At 40.6% G+C, this 18,961-nt stretch overlaps 1 protein-coding gene and 1 long non-coding RNA gene across 2 annotated transcripts in view; both read right to left on the bottom strand.

The window, feature by feature from the left end:
- EFEMP1 (EGF containing fibulin extracellular matrix protein 1) overlaps positions 1-7,091 on the bottom strand; it is a 105,622-nt gene extending 98,531 nt beyond the window's left edge. The window contains exon 1 of the mRNA XM_073672408.1: positions 6,878-7,091. The gene's annotated coding sequence lies outside the window, so the exon portion shown is untranslated. The remainder of the gene's footprint in view (positions 1-6,877) is intronic.
- Positions 7,092-10,180: 3,089 nt separating this feature from the next.
- The window catches only part of LOC141258341 (uncharacterized), a 321,298-nt gene continuing 312,517 nt past the window's right edge, over positions 10,181-18,961 (bottom strand). Inside the window, exon 4 of the long non-coding RNA XR_012318292.1 lies at positions 10,181-10,303. This is a non-coding gene — a long non-coding RNA (uncharacterized lncRNA). The remainder of the gene's footprint in view (positions 10,304-18,961) is intronic.

Raw genomic sequence — 18,961 nt, 5'->3', positions numbered from 1 at the left:
ATGCAAGCTTGTGTCCCTGTTGGAGGAAAAGTTGCGAAATCTAGAAGAGAGGTTAACTACCTTGAAAATCATTAAGGAAGGTGAAGAGTTCTTAGACAGAGCAGAATTATCTCTTCATGATTCAGAAAGAGAAGAAATTCGAACTGCACCTGACGAAACAGAGGAATGGAAGCATGTGACCCACAGAAGCAGGAGGATCGAGATGCAGTCAGCACCCATACTGCTCAGGAACCAGTACCAGGCTCTCACGCAGGAGAACCATGAAGAAATACAGCAAGATAAGACTTTGCCAGCAATGAATAACCTTGTAAGCCCTCAGAATCCTCCTGGATGGAGAAAGAAGAATGTTGTGAAGAAAAAACGGAGAGTGGTGGTCATGGGGGATTCCCTGTTAAGAGGAACAGAGGCCGCTATCTGCAGACCAGACATAACCTCAAGAGAAATGTGCTGTCTTCCTGGAGCAAAAATTAAAGATGTGTCTGACAGGATATCAAGACTCTTCAACCTACAGATCACTACCCATTTCTGCTAATACATGTGTGGACAAATGACACCGCAAGAAAGGACCTGGAAGCCATCTGCAGTGACTTTGAAGACTTAGGCAAGAAAGTGAAAGAATTGGGAGCGCAGGTGGTCTTCTCATCCATCCTCCCAGTGGATGACCATGGAACAATGAGGTGGAATAAGATTCTACAGGTGAACAACTGGCTACGTCGATGGTGCCGTCAACAAGGATTTGGATTTCTGGATCACGGAATGAATTACCTATACGATGGACTACTTGCTAGAGATGGGGTGCACCTTACGAAGACTGGAAAACATGTATTTGGAAGTCGCCTTGCTACACTCATCAGGAGAGCTTTAAACTAGAACAATGTGGGAAGGGAAGCAAAAGGCCAGAAAAAGCCATACAGCTGACAAATACTATTGAGATCTCTGCTACTGGAAGTGGAAAGAAAGAACAAAGACAAAAAAATCTAAATAAAAATATGGGAGGAAGAGAAACCGATCACAAACTAAAATGTTTTTATACAAATGCACAAAGCATGGGCTACAAACAAGGAGAATTGGAACTACTAATGCAGGAAAAGAAATATGATGTCATTGGAATCACTGAAACTTGGTGGGACGATACACATGATTGGAATAAAAGGCTAAAAGGATACAACTTATTTGCAAGAAACAGACTTGATAAACGAGGAGGAGGTGTCGCATTGTATGTTAGAAAAGCGTATATCTGCACAGAGATTGAAGCTTCAGAGACTGGGAGTTCTGTGGAAACTGTTTGGGTAAGAATACAAGGAGAGAACAACGGAAAGGACACCATTGTAGGCATTTACTACAGGCCACCTGGGCAAGCTGAAGATATGGATGAACTCTTTATGTATCAAATGACCAAGTTCTCAAAAAAATATGACGTAGTGGTCATGGGAGATTTCAACTATCCAGACATTTGTTGGGAATCTCTCTCAAGTAAAACTAACAGGTCAAGCAAATTCTTATCCTCTCTTGCTGACAACTTTATCTTCCAAAAGGTAGGGGAGAAAACAAGGGGATCTGCTACTTTGGATCTAATCCTTATAAACAGGGAGGAAATGGTTGAGGAGGTAAAGGTGGCTGGGACCCTAGGAGGCAGCGATCATGCTATTATAGAATTTTGGATAACTAGAGGAGGAAGACATGTGAAGACTCAAACTTCAAGGTTAGATTTTAGAAAGGCAGATTTTAAGAGACTCAGAAAGAGAATAGGAGGGATCCAATGGCATGATGTCCTTAAGGACAAAAATGTCCAGGAAGGATGGGAAATTTTTAAAAATGAGATTCTCAAAGCACAATCGTTAACAATCCCGAAAAGTAGGAAGAATGGGAAGCATTTAAGGAAACCAGGATAGATGAACACAGAACTTAAACACATGCTGAAAAGAAAGAAAGAAATGTTTATTAAATGGAAAGAGGGAGGCATATCTAAAGAAGATTATAATGCTGTCTGCAGATCCTGCAGGGCTTGTATCAGGTTAGCTAAAGCTGACAATGAATTAAGGCTTGCAAGCGATGTCAAAAGCAATAAAAAAGGATTTTGGGGGTATGTCAAAAGTAAAAGAAAAGTCAAAGATGCTATAGGATTTTTACAGGATGAAAATGGAGAAATGGTAAGAGAGGATGTTGAGAAGGCCGAACTTTTTAATTCCTATTTTGCATCTGTTTTCTCTCCGAAAGAAAATGTAACATCAACTGATCTTCACTGTCCTTTTAAAGGAATAGAAGAATCCAAGTTATCTGTAAACAGAAAGATTGTGAGGGAATATTTAGCTAACATAAATGAGTTCAAGTCTCCAGGTCCAGATGAATTACACCCCAGAGTACTGAAGGAGATCGTAGAAGAAATTTTAGAACCACTCTCCATAATCTTTGAAAATTCTTGGAGAACAGGAGAAGTCCCAGAAGACTGGAGAAGAGCAAATGTTGTTCCTATCTTCAAAAAGGGGAAGAAGGTGGACCCAGGGAACTATAGGCCGGTGAGTCTGACTTCTATACCAAGAAAGATCTTTGAACAAATTATTAAACAACATGTATGTAAGTACATGGATAAGAATGAAGTGATTAACCAGAGTCAGCATGGGTTTGTAACTAACAAGTCATGTCAGACTAACTTAATTTCCTTCTATGACAGAATCACTGACTGGGTGGATCAGGGAAATGCTGTAGATATAGTATATCTTGACTTCAGCAAAGCATTTGACAAAGTATCTCACACCATCCTTATTGAAAAAATGACCGAGTATGCAATGGACCAGGCAACTGTTAGGTGGATTCATAACTGGCTTAGTGATTGGACTCAAAGGGTGGTTGTAAATGGCTTCACATCCAGCTGGATGAATGTCTCAAGTGGGGTACCACAGGGCTCTGTCCTGGGACCTGTATTGTTCAACATCTTCATCAATGATTTAGATGAAGGAATTGAGGGTAAACTGATTAAATTTGCTGATGACACAAAGCTAGGAGGGATAGCTAATACTAGAGAAGAGAGAGAGAGGATTCAAAAAGACCTAAATAAACTGGAGCAGTGGGCTGCAACCAACAGAATGTTTTTTAACAGGGAAAAATGCAAAGTACTATATCTGGGCAATAAAAATGAAAAAAGCATATACAGAATGGGAGGAATAGAGTTAAGCAACAGTACATGTGAAAAAGACTTAGATATACTAATAGATCATAGACTGAACATGAGTCAACAGTGTGATGCAGCAGCAAAAAAGGCAAATACAATTCTGGGATGTATTAACAGAAGCATACAGTCTAGATCACGTGAAGTCATTATCGGTCTTTACTCCTCTTTGGTCAGACCTCATCTGGAACACTGTGTACAGTTTTGGGCACCACATTTTAAAAAAGACATAGACAAACTGGAACAAGTTCAGAGAAGAGCGACCAGAATGGTGACTGGTCTGCAAACCATGTCCTATGAGGAACGGTTGCAGGATTTGGGAATGTTTAGCTTGCAAAAAAGAAGACTGAGAGGAGACTTAATAGCTGTCTACAAATATGTCAAGGGCTGTCACATTGTAGAAGGATCATCTTTATTCTCATTTGCACAAGGAAAGACTAGAAGCAATGGGATGAAACTAAATGGGAGGAGACACAGATTAGATATTAGAAAAAACTTTTTGACAGTTAGGGTGATTAATGAGTGGAACAGGCTGCCACGAGAGGTGGTGAGTTCCCCTTCAATGGACGTCTTCAAACAGAGGCTGGACAGACATCTGTCTGAGATGATTTAGTGAATCCTGCTTTGAGCAGGGGGTTGGACCAGATGACCCAGGAGGTCCCTTCCAACTCTACCATTCTATGATTCTATGATTCTATGACACCATCAATGAAATGTAGCTCCCTGACACCAGTAGTGCTCATGCAGCACAATATAAGCATACTGCCACCACCATGTTTCACTGCAAGCTCCATTCATTTAGAAAAATGAATTTAGAAAAATTCATGGTGCCTACAATGAAACATGTTGCTGGCAGTGTCCTTATGTGGGGCTGCATGAGTGCTACTGGTGTAGGGGAGCTACATTTCATTGATGGTATTATGAATTCACAGACGTACTGCTCTATATTGAAAGAGAAGATGCTCCCATTACTCCATGCCCTTGGTAGACGTGCACTTTTCCAACATGACAATGATCAAAAACACACATCTAAGGCCACTACTGCATTTCTAAAGAACAAGGTGAAAGTGATTCAGTGGTCAAGTATGTCTCCAGCTTTGAACTTAACCAAACACCCAAGTAGAATTCTGAAGAGACAAGCTAAGCATCACTCTCCATCCAGCATCCAGGCTCTAAAAGAGGTAGTTCTTGACATATGGCAACAGATAGACGTTGCAATACAGTATGTCGCCATCTTATTCATGCCATGCCTAGAAGATTTTGTGCTGTCTCTAAAAATCATGGTGGTCATACAAACTACTAGATGTCGTTGTTTACTTAGGGTGTATTCATTTTTGCGTAAACTAATTGGAATAAAACTGAAGATTTTGAAATTAAAGTTCTATTATTAACCTTACTTTCATGTTCTGGGTTAAAAAATATTCATTGAAACTCAGTCTTGTCAAAATTTTGGAAATTATTCTTGTGTTCAATGAGGTATTGATTAAAATCTTTCATTTACAAGGGGGTGTACTCATTTATGCTGAGTACTGTACATTCCCAGACCACTGGGCCCCAAACATGAAGTGTAAAAATGGCAGGCCTTACATATAACGTAGTGATAAAACTGATGACTTATTCTATGACAAATTATACAACGTTTCAGCTCTAAAATTGAGCTGTAGAGATAAGCGAATGAATTTTATACAAATCAAATTTGTGTCAATTTGTTAGGAATTTGCTGATCCTGGAAACAAAAATAAATTGTGATTTGCTTCATCAAATTGACTAAAATAGCCACCGCTATTTTATACAATGCAGATAATTGCATCAACCAGAGAAGGCTCATATGACCACAAGCACAGCCGGCAGGCTTTCCCACAATACTTAGCATCTTTCACATCATATTGGTATCATTCAATCAGGAGGGACTATCATAGCCTGTATCAAAGCTGAAGCTGGGAATGCAGCAGCCACTTTGTGGTGAAACTTGAAAGTTTGAGGATGTCACAGCTCAGAGCTTAGCCATAGAGATAGGGAGGGAGAGAGAAAGCCGTAAGACACCGAATAAACTGTTTAGATAGTGTTTGATAGTACACAAGGAAAGAAGATTATCGTGTGAGAAACAGGCTGTTGGGCACCACCCTTTACCATTTGTATATCCATAGCCATAAATGTTGAAATCACTAAGTGATTACTTAGGCTGTGCTTGAAATAAAGAGCTTGAAAGGGATTGGATACAGTCCTGGCAGACCTCAAAATGTTATTCAAGTTTTTAAGGGAAATTGGAGGCTTTGTAGTACTTTTGCTTTGCTGCATATTGAATTTTTTGGACAAAAATTTCTGAAGCTGCGAAATTTGAATATCAAAAGATTTGCTAGAATATGGCAGATCAATTCACGGGACTTTGGTCCATCAGCCAGGTCAGAGGTCTCTGGGCACTGGACAGGAGGCTCACAAATCTCTTACCTTCCAGGATTCCCAGCTTTTTTTAGCCGAGCAGGAGTGATGTCATCTGTGTGTCATCACGCAATAATCATGTTGCGCTAAGCAACAGCTGGAGATGCTGGAAAGTAAGGGTTTCCTAAGACTCCAGTCCTGTGGCCAGAGACTACTGACCTGGTCAATGGACCGGAGCCCTGCAAATTGATCCACTCAATTCTACTCTTCTCTCTCTCTATGTATGTTTATATATCGATATACGGTATATATATGCATATATAAATATATATGTGCATGTAGATACATCACCACTACCCATCATACATAAGTTACCTAAGTAAATGATATTTCATGCAATGTGATCAGGATTCTTATACCTTTGATCACGTCCATCCGTATGGCCAAAGATATACTATTTCGCTATTCATCAATTATACCCACATTGGGTCAGATAGCATCACATCCTAAAATGACTGCGTAGTTCACCTTATCCATGTGGGTTGAAACAGCCAAGAAAAGCTACGATTTTAAGTCATTATTCCAAATTGAATATAAAAATATATTAATTTTGTGTGAATCAAAGACAAGTTCTACAATTTCAGAATAGTTATAAATATTGTATTTGTATATAAGACTAATATTATTGAGCTTATAGAAGACTGTTTTTTTTTCTTTTGAAATACATCTTTTGCTACCAACAGCCCAATGTTAAAAGTATGAGTAATGCAACAAAGAAATAAAGGTTTGCTTATAATTTTCCATTTATAAGCATATATTAATAAATATATTGCTTTCACTAGTTACATTATGGTAAATATGATCACTCTATAGCTACTACATCTTTACTGCATCCTATACTGCTATGGAAATATAAAGTGAATTATCACTCATTTATAAGCACAATTATATAATATCTAGGTATCTTTTCACATTTACAGGGTCGGCTCCTTCTTGGATAATAGTAACTGTGAGTCAGCCATACACGACTTTACTAATCCAACCTTGGACTCATCCATTGCTGACAACGAAGAAATGAAGTGACTCATAAAACTCTGTTTTTCCCATTTCAATGCCTTTTGATATCATGAATAAAACATGAAAGTATGCAATGTTATAATGAACAGCTGAGCATAAGGCGCCGCCAAAAAAAAGTCAACATACTCTTATCAAACAGCTAACAAACAGTGAGGATCCATTGCTCATCTGGAAAGCTGCATACATTTTCAGTATAATCTGCAATATTAAATATAAAGTTTGTGTATAAAGAAAATATAGGGTTGATTTTCTTACTTTTTTAAAATAGGTCAGTGTTTGATCCGGTTGTAAATCATAAAGAAATGTTCCTTTTGCAGGTGAGAGGATGAAAGCAGGAATGAGATTAAAGCATGCAACTATTTAGTCAATCTCAGAAAGTTGAGAAGCGAGGGAGCACATCAACGCTCTGCTGCTCCAGGCATGTGGATACAGTGTTGAAAGGAGGTATTCATTTCAGCCTGGCTCCAAAGACACTCCTCTTTTCTTCTTTCACACACATATCCTCCCATTATTTAAGCATATGTGATGTGTTAACTGACCCAGCCAACTCACATGCAAAACTGCAACTTCCAATGAAACATTATGACCCTCGTGTATAACAAAACAAGTGGGGTTTTATGATTTGACGTTTCATATGCCACAGAATGTAGCATTTTTACTGCTCTTAGTCATAAGTCACATATGAAGCCTCCATGTGTTTCATTATACTCAATGCCTTTTAGCCATAATTTTTCTAATGAACAAGCAGAAGTTCTAAACATATATAATTATGACTAATAGTCTATTAGTATCTTATAGGGACTCTGTCAGTAGGATCACCCTTCCTAATCTGTCTATATGGGTATGGAAAGTTGAATAAAATGATATCTGTAATCTGAAGTTTTATTCCCGAGAAATCCATGTTTTTTTTAAATATGTAAGTAAGGTGTTAAGAGCTATGTACATGTATAAGAACACTAATCTCCCTGAGAATCCGCCACCAGAGCTTATTTTAAATAAAAGGGGCTTTACCAGTGTGAGACATGTAGATCAGGAGAGCAGACTGTCAGTCGTTACATGTCTCACACTGATAACACCCCTTTTCATTTAAAATAACCTTTGGAGGCAAATGTTGGGCCCATAGATCTAAACAGCTCATTTACATATCAAGAAAAATGTGAATTTTTCTGAAATAAGACATCAGATCACAGATCTCAAAGTATCATTTTATTCATCTTACTATGATCTATGTGCCCATATAGACGGCTTAGGAGGGTTGATCCTACTGATAGATTCCCTTTAAGGGTGTGTAAGGCTGAGGCTACAGGGAAACTTTGGTTGTGGCACGGGTCTCGCCAGCAAAGATTGCTATGTGTCACTGCTACCTAGTAGAGCAAAACAAGGGAATGGGGTCAGATTGTGACTCCTAGTGTACCTCGACAATGACAAGCAAGTCGCATCTGACACGGTTGGATTTTTTGTGAATTGTTTGTCGTGGCACCCGGTGGGTATGCAATTGGACCCCATTCACTTGTATTGCACTGCAATGTAACAGCAACACAGCGATCTTTGGCCATGCCATGTTTATTGCGGCCAAAGTCATTGAGTAGCCCTATCGTTAAGATGACACATTCACCCCTGGGGCCTATGTTTTATATTTCTTAGTAGAAGCATTAGTGATATTTCTCGGAGAACCATTCTAAAGAGTATAGCTGAGTCCTAGGTGACTGCATGTGGTTAAAGACAATCCACAGGTTCCTGATATGTTCATTTTACAGAATGCTTGCATTTTTTATGAAATTACATTACAAGAGACTCATAGCTCTGTTATTCCTTCTGGAAATGGAAGAATAAAGAGACAACTTTGTAGTAACATTCCGATTCTCAGTGTGTTCCCCTTCTCAATGAATTACCTTCTCACATTCTGACTTTTGCCTAATCAGACTTGACAATGCCAGATTCTCTAGACACATAGTCCATTCACAAGAGTATTGCCTAGCTGTCAATTTATTCAGAATAAATAATTTTATAGAGCTGAACAGATTGATACATGGGTTTGTTGCAAAACATTCTGCATAAATTCTAATCGATTCATTGAAACTCCTTTTTATTCTGAGCTTAGGAGTCCAGTGGGCGGTTCTAATCAGTGATTGACAGCTATCTCTGTATGCACACTTTTACTGGGAAGGTTTTCAATTTTTGAACAGGATGACCCATCTGACTGCTAAATCAAGAATGAGCAGAGATATCAATGAATAAAATATAAAATAGAATTTATACTGAATCTTTCCCCACAAACCAAAGCATCAATCTGTTGAGCTCCTGCTGTTCTATAATACTGATTACACAGAATTTATGAGCTCACAGGTTTCCTTTAAATTTACTGCACACTCTCAGATGCTGGCATTGAAAATAAAATGACTCTGGGCAGCCAACTATAAACTAGAGAATGATATGAAAAAAATATTGAGAATTTATTTTTCTTAAAGTGTTCTATAGGGGAGCAGATAGATTCAAAAAGACATTATGTATGGTTCCTTCTTCAACATGTTAAGCAAATGAATTCTTTAAAAATAATATACAATTGCAATAATTCTGTGTCTTGTTCACTTATTTATATCTGTGTTTGACACATGACAGGTGCACATTTATCTATGGGCATCTAAAACATATATTTAAACCTCCACATTAGCTACATACTAGGAAGCCCACACTTCGTCATCTACAGAAAGCATGAAAACAAAGAAACGCAATTCTGGCATCGCTTTACAGGCTTTTCTTTGACATCTTCTTCATGCAGGCTAAATAACATCACAATATTGCACAACATCATAATTGCTGTAATTGCTATTTTGTATAGTTATTTTCTTCCAAAAAAGTCGTTTTCATTGTTGTGGTTTTTTTTTTAACTTAAATTTGTTTTATTTCCACTTCAGTTTGGTTCTTTATGATCTTTTTTGTTTTGTTTTTTTGTACATTTTGCTGTCCCACCATTAGATTTGACTATATTTGATTGCTTCTACTTTTTTCTCTAATCCATTTACATTTATAATGATTCTTTATTCTGATACAGTAAAGTGTGGCCTGTAATTCCCATTTTAGCATATGACTGTTGGAGAACAAAGCTCACAGTAATGAGCATTCAGACTTAGATGAATGGCATTTACATTTGTAAACCCTTTTCCCTATTAGAAATTATTTTTATGTTTAAAAAACATTGAGAAACAATAGTTTTGATATTCATGTATGTTTATTTATGATTGATACATTATAGCCATCATTGCTTAAAAAGTGACTTTTGTTTAATTCATTTAGGCTTTTTTTCACAAATCAATAGTGCGAATAAAGATTAGAAACTTTTGTAATATAACTTATTAGAGAAACATGCCTCTTTCTCCTCCTCAACCAATCATTGACTTTGAATTCACTGGTAAAATGTGTTTTCAGTGAAGACTGATAATTTATTGTACAATTTTCCATTAGTGGTCACTCTGCATTCTAGAATGCTGTATATGTCACCAATCTGCTTTGCAAGGCACAAAAAAGAGCTTTTATTTTACTTACAGACAGGGGTGGTCCAATCTGATGGGTGTCTCTGGTCTTGATCTGGCGCCTCCTTTCTTCTTACTTTTGCTGTCCTCCTTCCCTGCTTCATGTGGATGACGCGTCCAATGTCATCACATAGTGTCCTACATGGCGCTTCTGCAGAGAAAGGCCAAAGAGCACCGATGACCGTAGGTTAAAGCCAGTGTATGCCCTTTAAAGAAGTTGTACACTACTTTATATTACCCCCCAATGTATCCCCCCGGGACCCCTAAGACTTTTTGCAATTACCTTACGTTGCTGATAATGCCTGTGAGCGGTGCTATCGGTGGCCGCTCACAGGCATCATATGACCCCGCGCTGACGTCTTGACAAGTGAGGCGTGATTCAGCGCTGGGGACACCACGGTGGCTGCTGGGTTGTGGGCGGGGTTACCCCCTGCGTCACACCCAGCATCCACCGTGCGCTTTATCAATGAATGGGGAGAGGCAGAGCGAGCGGTGGATGCCGGGTGTAACGCGTGGGGTAACCACGCCCACATCCTGGCATCCACCTGGAACGCGAAAGACAAAGACCCCCGGCTGCTGCCAGCACTTGTCGTGACATCAGCGGATGTCAGACCCGGCTGCAGCCGGGGGTCACGTGATGCCTGTGAGCGGCTAGTGATAGCGCCGATCACAGGCATTATCTGCAACATAAGGTATTTACAAAAAGTCATAGGGGCCCCAGGGGGATAAATTGGGGGGGGGTAATATAAAGTAGTGTACAACCCCTTTAAAAGAGAGATTCTAAGATAGGCTCTGTATCATCTGAGATCATATAATTATAAGGAACAATAGTAGCATCCCTTATGTTTCTTCCATGTTAATTGTGCTGGTATTGTGAATTAAAGAGAACCTATCATGAGGATTATGCATGTTAACTAAAGGTATAGGCATAATAGCGCTGTCAAATTGATTTAATAGATACCTTCAGTGTAGAAATCTGCAGCATGCTTTTTGTTAAATCATCATTAGAAGTTTTGAATTCCTAAACTCTTCGTGCATCGGGGTATGACTGTAGAGTGGGACTGTGGGTGCGGTCTTCAGCTCTGCCATTGCCCCACCGCTTCCTCTGGTGTCTCTATTTTTTTCCTCATTTTCATTTTGCACTGGCGCCGTCCTAGTGCGGGTGGTGCTTGCGCAGATTGATCTGGTGGCAGGCTTCAGAAAAATGGCGGCGGTGGTGGTGCATTCTATCCCTTAGTGAACTGATAATAACTGGCGAGGAAATTTGAACATAATTTTTGTTGAATTCGATTTTTCTGCTGATTCAGACTAAAATAGGCATGCTGATTTCAAAACTGCTGTTAGTTTTCTTCTATCACGTCAGGTTTTTTCTCTACAGCTTATCTTAATGCGATTACTCTAGGCTGGATCAAGGGTAGTACTAGTGCTCTCCTATTGGCTGAGAGAGAACTGGTCTTGAGTGGGGAGGTGTGGAGGACAAGCATGGCGACCGGCAACTGTTTGTTATTTGTCTAGGCTATTCAGTAACACCTGAGGGTGGCGAAAGGTTATATGCTGCTCTATATAGGGAAACATATTCTGAATGTCTGTATACAAGGGATTAGTAGAATTAAATTTTTATTTACACACTTATTTCCATTCTTTCAGATCACGTCTGTCTCTATTATTTTGCGTCGTAAGTTCCTAAAAAGCCCTTATTCCTTTTGTTATATCTCTGTACATTTGTCAAGCAAGCCTATCTTGCATATTTCAAAGTAAAACTTGGAGATCAGGATAAGTCTTGGGCCCCTCACAAAGTGTGCAAACAGTGAGTCGAGAGTTTATGTATGTGGATGAAGAGAGGACGTGATAAGATGCCATTTTGTATACCTATGGTTTGGCGAGAGCCAAGAGATTATTCCAGTGACTATTACTCTTGTAAAGTGAAAACTTCAGGATATAACAAGAAAATAAATATAAAATAGAGTATCGTAGTCTACCATCAGCTATACGTCCAGTGCCTCATACAGCTGAAATCTAAGTGCCAGTTTTCCTTCAACTACCATCTTTTCAAGAACAGCATTATGGTGAAGTACAAAGTGACAACAATGATGAAGATTTTGAAATTGAAGATCTCTCAGTTCGTAAGGGATTTAACCAGCATGATTTGAACGAATCGGCACGAGATTTGGGACTATAAAAAAAGGCTTCAGAACTCCAAGCATGAAGACTGCATGAGAAAAACTTGCTTGAAAAATGAGGAAAGGTATCCTACTTTTGATCCAGAAAAAGTGCATTTCTGCAATACTTTAGAAGTGACAGTGGCTTTGTGTATTGCTATAACATACATGATTTAATGGAGGAATTGGGAATTCCAATCTATAACGCAAATAAATGGCAATTGTTGATCGATAGCTCAAAGTGGGGCTTAAAGTGTGTCCTCCTCCACAATTGTAATTTATTTGGTGCAGTCCCAATTGGCTATTTAGTCTCTGTTTGTGAAGAATATGGAGACATAAAGAGAGTCATTGAATTGTTGCAATATCACAAACACAATTGGATCATCTGTGTTGACCTTAAAATTGTATGCTTACTTATTGGTCATCAATGTGGATACACCAAGCCTAATTGTTTTCTGTGCATGTGGGACAGCAGTGCTCGTGAGAAGCATTGGAAGGAGAGGAATTGGCCTCATAAGATGTGACCTCAAACCTGGTGATCCAAACATTCTACATGAGTCACTTGTTGACAGAAAGAACATTATATTCCCACCTCTACAAATGTAACTGGGTCTCATGCAGCAATTCATTAAAGCTTTGCCAACTGAAAGAGACTGTTTCAAGTACCTCATTTTTGCATTTCCTAGCCTCTCATTTGAAAAAATAAACTTTGGTGTGTTTTCTGGTCCACAGATTTGGCAGCTCATCAAAGATGAACATTTCATCGGCACAATGTCAGAACTCTAAAAGAATGCTTGGTTATCATTCAAAAACATTGTCAAGGACTTTCTTGGAAATACACAAACAAACAATCACACCTAAATTGTCTAGAAACTTTTGGAGAGCTACAAAATGCTTGGTTGCAACATAACCATAAAGGTGCATTTTCTGCATAGCCATCTTGCTAACTTCCCTGAAAACATTGGTATAGTCAATGATGAGCAAGGTGAACAATCCCACGAAGATTTGAAAATCATGGAGGGAATACCCCTTTAAGGTAATGTTTTGAGGATAAACATATAGTGAAGATGAACAGGTGAAGATTAGTGATGAGCGAGCGTGCTCGTGACTGCTCGGCACTCATCCCGAGCGTCATCGGGTATATATAAGACCTGGTGACCCTATGTTCATCACAGTCTACCCCAGAAACAGGCAGAGTAGGGAGAGGTGCTGCTGAGTGAGGGACAGAATTGTTGGTTTAATAGTTAGGTAGAGGTATTCCAGAGCAAGATATACATCAATCTGAACTAACAGTCCTAAGTTTTGAGGACTAATCCAGCTGCATATATTACTGGTAGAGATGAGCTAACATTCGGAAATGTTCGACGAATATTTAGACATTCGCCGATTTTATTCATCGAACATTCGACAAACATTTCCAAACACCATAGGATTCAATGGGAGGACAAAAAAAAGCATATACAACACCTTCAAACGGACCCAAAAACTGCCAAAACGCATAAACTTAGGGGTAGACACCAAGAAAGGGCCATCAATTGACCCAGAGTATAAGTACTATAATTATTATTACTATTACAGCGACATTTATTCCGTGGCGCGTTACATGTGTAAAGGAGTCACTGACTGGTACAAGAGGAGAGAGGACCCCGCCTGCGAGGGCACACAAACAATGTACAAGAGATGGGTGAGGGTACAGTAAGTCAGGGTACAGCTAGTCCTGCAGCGGTATGCTGGAGCGAGGATTTCTGCACATTGAAAGCTTGTCACAAGAAGTGGATCTTCAGCTTCCTTTTCAAGGTTTCCACAGTAGGCGACAGTCTGATGTGTTAAGGTACAGCGTTATCACAGTAGGGGAGATGCACGGGAGAAATCTGCTGAGAACCTTAATCACGGTAAGCTTCCAGGAGCACACAACTGAGCAGATTAACCCCTGCACCGATTAAAATGAAGGCGAAAGGCTTCTAATGAGTGCAGGAGTGAGAGGAATCAGACGCTGCGGTCTTCTGACTCCTCTCTGTCATGGTAAACCTGTGACACCTTGCAAGCTTCAACACAATGTTCACAAAGTAGACAGCAGCGGTGGTCGCTCTCCTAGACAACGAGCTAACTCCTTTATGATGATAGAGGACAACATCTGCAAGTAGTTTGTATGTTCTCCCCGTGTTTGCGGGGGTTTCCCCCAAGTTGTCCGGTTACCTCCTCAGTAAAAAAACAGCCATATAGGTGTGTTCACAGTTCAAAAAATTAGGGCCTGACACCACCATTTCCGTGGCCAACAGATTGGAGATGGTGGAATTCCACATCTTAGCTTTCTCATGTGTGGGAGGAAAGAATCTTTTATGTGACCACAACTGTGGGACCGAGAGCTGACTGCAGTGCTGAGAGAGGGTGGTGTACGGTGAAACGGACAAATTGCTGGGGGTTAGGGTTACGGTGGATTGAGAAACATGTGGTGTGCTCGGTGAAACAAACACAGCAGGCATGTCCGCTTCCGTTACAGCTGATGGGCTCTCACTCAGCTTGACTGGAGCGGGTAGAGAACCAGAAGTTCTGCGGTGGGAGACCTGCATGACATTACTTGGCATGGCAACAGAGGAGGAGGAAGAAGCAGTGTATGCAGTTGATGGGGCGGCTGATGGTTCTTGAGGTCTGCATTTTATCGCAGTGAGATTGTCAGAGTAACGCATTTTGATTGCGCATGTGTAGGTTCATGAATGTAGTAGTCAAATTATTGCAGTTTTTCCCTCTACTGAGTTTTTTTATTGCAAAGTTTGCAGATAACGTGAGCTGGCTCATCCTTTGCGGTCTCAAAAAAGGCTCAGGCTAGGCAACCCTTGCCGCCCCTGAGAGCTGCAGACCCACGACCGCTGCTAGTCACTGCCACGGTTGTTGCTAAGGATGCAGTGCTCCTTGTGCTTGCATCACTCCTTGTCTGCGCCATAGGATGCAATGTAACCTCCTCGTATTCCTCCTCCTCCACCTCCTCAGATGAGCTACTCAGCTGCGTGCCTCTGGGTTCACACCAATTTGGATGTAGAACCTCATCATCATCCAATGTGTTATCCCATTCCTCGCCCTCAGAGTCACCCTCCTCCTCTTCTTTCCCTGACAGCACTGTACAAACAGTTTTAAGTTGAGATGTAGTCTGCTTTATACACCCATCTTGAGTTTTCAGGTCTGTGTACCCCAGTGTGAAAAAGAATATCTGCCCCAAACAATTTTAAGGGGAGATGTAGTCTGCTTTATATACCCATTTTGAGTTTATCAGGTCTGTGTACCCCTGTGTGGAGAAGTATATGTGCCCCAAACAATTTTAAGCAGAGATGTAGTCTGTTTTATATACCAATTTTGAGTTTATCAGGTCTGTATACCCCTGTGTGGAGAAGAATATCTGCCCCAAACAATTTTAAGTTGAGATGTAGTCTGCTTTATATACCCATTTTGAGTTTTTCAGGTCTGTGTACCCCTGTGTGAATAAGAATATGTGTCCCAAGCAATTTTAAGCGGAGATGTAGTCTGCTTTATATACCCATTTTGAGTTTATCAGGTCTCTGTACCCCTGTGTGGAGAAGTATATGTGCCCCAAACAATTTTAAGTTGAGATTTAGTTTGCTTTATATAACCATTTAGAGTTTTTCAGGTCTGTGTACCCCTGTGTGAATAAGAATATGTGTCCCAAACAATTTTAAGCGGAGATGTAGTCTGCTTTATATACCCATTTTGAGTTTATCAGGTCTGTGGACTCTGTGGAGAAGAATATCTGCGCCAAACAATTTTAAGCTGAAATGTAGCCTGTTTTATATACCACGGTAGAAAGAAAACCAATTTCTATTTTATCATGTGTTCTCCTGTGAGAACAATATCTGCACCAAACAATTAATTTAAATTGAGTATAAGTTTTATATTGGGGACCAACATCTCTTCCACTACAGCCAACCCAGCAGATGGAAACACAATCAGGAGTGTTCACATTTAAAAGAAATTAGGGCCTAAGACCACCATTTCCGTGGCCAACAAATTGGAGATGGTGAAGTACAACCTCTTAGCTTTGTCATGCGTAAGATGAAACAATCTTTCACGTGACCACAAATGCGGGACCGAGGGCTGGCTGCAGTGCTGAGAGAGGGTGGAGTATGGTGAACCGGACAAACTGCTGGACCTTGAGTGAGGTGCAGGGGGAGATGTTACGGTCGATTCAGAAAGATGTGGTGTGCTTGGTGAAACAAACACAGCAGGCATGTCCACTTCCATTACAGCTGACGGGCTCTCACTCAGCCTGACTGGAGCGGGTCGAGAAGCAGAGGTTCTGCGGTGGGAGACCTGAGTACCAACACTTGGCACGGTAACAGAAGAGGAGGAAGAAGCAGCGGATGTGGTTGATGGGGCAGCTGATGGTTGTTGAGGTCCGCTGGTCCGCATTTTATTGGAGTAAGATTGCCAGAGTAACGCATGTTGATTGCGCATGTGAATGTTCATGAATGTATTAGTTAAATTATTGCAGTTTTCCCCTCTACTGAGTTTTTTATTGCAAAGTTTGCTGGCTCATCCTTTGCGGTCTCAAAAAAGACCCAGGCTAGGCAACCCTTGCCGCCCCTGCGAGCTGCAGACCCGCAACCGCTGCTTGTCACTGCCATTATTGTCGCTAATGATGTAGTGCTCCTCATGCTGGCTTCACTCCGTGTCTGCGCAATAGGATGCAATGTAACCTCCTCGTATTCCTCCTCCTCCACCTCCTCAGATGAGCTACTCAGCTGCGTGCCTCTGGGTTCACACCAAGTTGGATGTACAACCTCATCATCATCCAATGTGTTATCCCATTCCTCGCCCTCAGAGTCACCCCCCTCCTCTTCTTGCCCTGACAGCACAGTACAGTCGAGGGTCAGGAAGCTGCTCATACCCATTTTTTTCCCCGTGTATGGAGTATGGAAAACAATATCTGCCCCAAACAATTTTAAATTGAGATGTAGACTGCTTTATATGCTCATTTGGAGTTTTTCAGATCTGTCTACCCCTGTGTGGAGAACAATATCTGCACCAAAAAATTAATTATAACTATTGTAAAGGAGACCAAAACCTCTTCCACTACAACCAACACAGCACATGGAGACCCAATCAGGAATGTTCACATTTCCCTAAATTAGGGCCTAACACCACCAAAGTGGCATCAATTTCACTACGGTAGAAATAGTATAATTAGGACCGACACTTCTTTCCAGTAGATGGAGACCCAATCAGGAGTGTTCCCATTTGAAAACATTTTGGCCTAAAACCACCAAAGTAGATGGAGACCCAATCAGGAGTGTTCCCATTTGAAAACATTTTGGCCTAAAACCACCAAAGTGGCATCAATTTCACTACAGTAGAAATAGTATAATTAGGACTGACACTTCTTCTCCTACAGCCAACCCAGTTGATGGAGACCCAATCAGGAGTGTTCCTATTTGAAAACATTTGGGCGTAAAACCACCAAAGTGGCATCAATTTCACTAGAGTATAAGTAGTATAATGGGGACCGACACCTTTTCCACTACAGCCAACCCAATAGATGGAGAACCAATCAGGATTCCCCACATTTCCAAAAATTTGTGGCAGACACTAACAAAGTGGCATCAATTTCAGTACAGTAGAAATTGTAGAATTAGCAACAATACCTCTTCCCCTACAGCCAACCCAGTAGATGGACACCCAATCAGGAGTGTTCCCATTTGAAAACATTTGGGCCTAAAACCACCAAAGTGGAATCAATTTCACTAGAGTATAAGTAGTATAATGAGGACCGACACTTCTTCCACTACAGCCAACCCAATAGATGGAGACCCAATCAGGATTTCCCACATTTCCAAAACTTAGTGGCAGACACGAGCAAAGTGGCATCAATTTCAAGTACAGTAGAAATTGTAAAATTAGGAATGACACCTCTTCCACTACAGTCAACCCAGGAGATGGAGACCTAACCTGGAGTGTCAACGTTTCCCTAAAATAGGGCCTAACACCAGCAAAGTGGCATCAATTTGAGTATAGTAGAAATTGTAGAATTAGGAACGACACCTCTTCCACTACTGCCAAACTAATGGATTGAGAGACCAAATCTGTATTCTCCACATTTCAAAAAATTAGGGCCTAAAACCTGCAGCAACAGCAAGAGCTTCCACACAAGCCATATCACAGACTGCAATTCCGCAAGATCAATGCAGCACACTAAAAACTACAACATCTCCTAGTCTGTACAGTCTGCAATTGGGGTGCAAAAGCCCTTTGAGATCCATGACTTGTTCATCTTCATGAAAGTTAGGCAGTCAACACTTTCATGGGACAGCCGGCTGTGCTTATCCATCAGGACACCACTAGCAGCACTGAAGACACGTTCTGAGAGGACGCTGGCTGCCGGGCATGATAAAACCTCAAAGGCGTGACAGGTGAACTCAAGGCCATTCATCCATTTTTAAAGACCAAAATGTAAAAGGGTCAAAATCCTCCCTGATGGTATTCATATTGAGCTCTAGATACTCCTCCACCATCCTCTCCAGTCATTCACCACGTGTCAGACTTGTACTTTGTTGTGCTGGTGCACGAGGCTGTCTAAAAAATGTGTGAAAGGACTCACAGAAATTGCCACTTACTCTGCTGCTGCTAATGTTTTGGCGTTGACG

This window comes from Phyllobates terribilis, unplaced genomic scaffold (assembly GCF_046119375.1).
Source record: "Phyllobates terribilis strain yellow unplaced genomic scaffold, ASM4611937v1 Scaffold_3__8_contigs__length_932513732, whole genome shotgun sequence".
In the NCBI taxonomy this organism is placed as follows: Eukaryota; Metazoa; Chordata; class Amphibia; order Anura; family Dendrobatidae; genus Phyllobates; species Phyllobates terribilis.
Note: the sequence above shows the minus strand (reverse complement) of the source record. Positions and strands in the feature narration are given on the sequence as shown.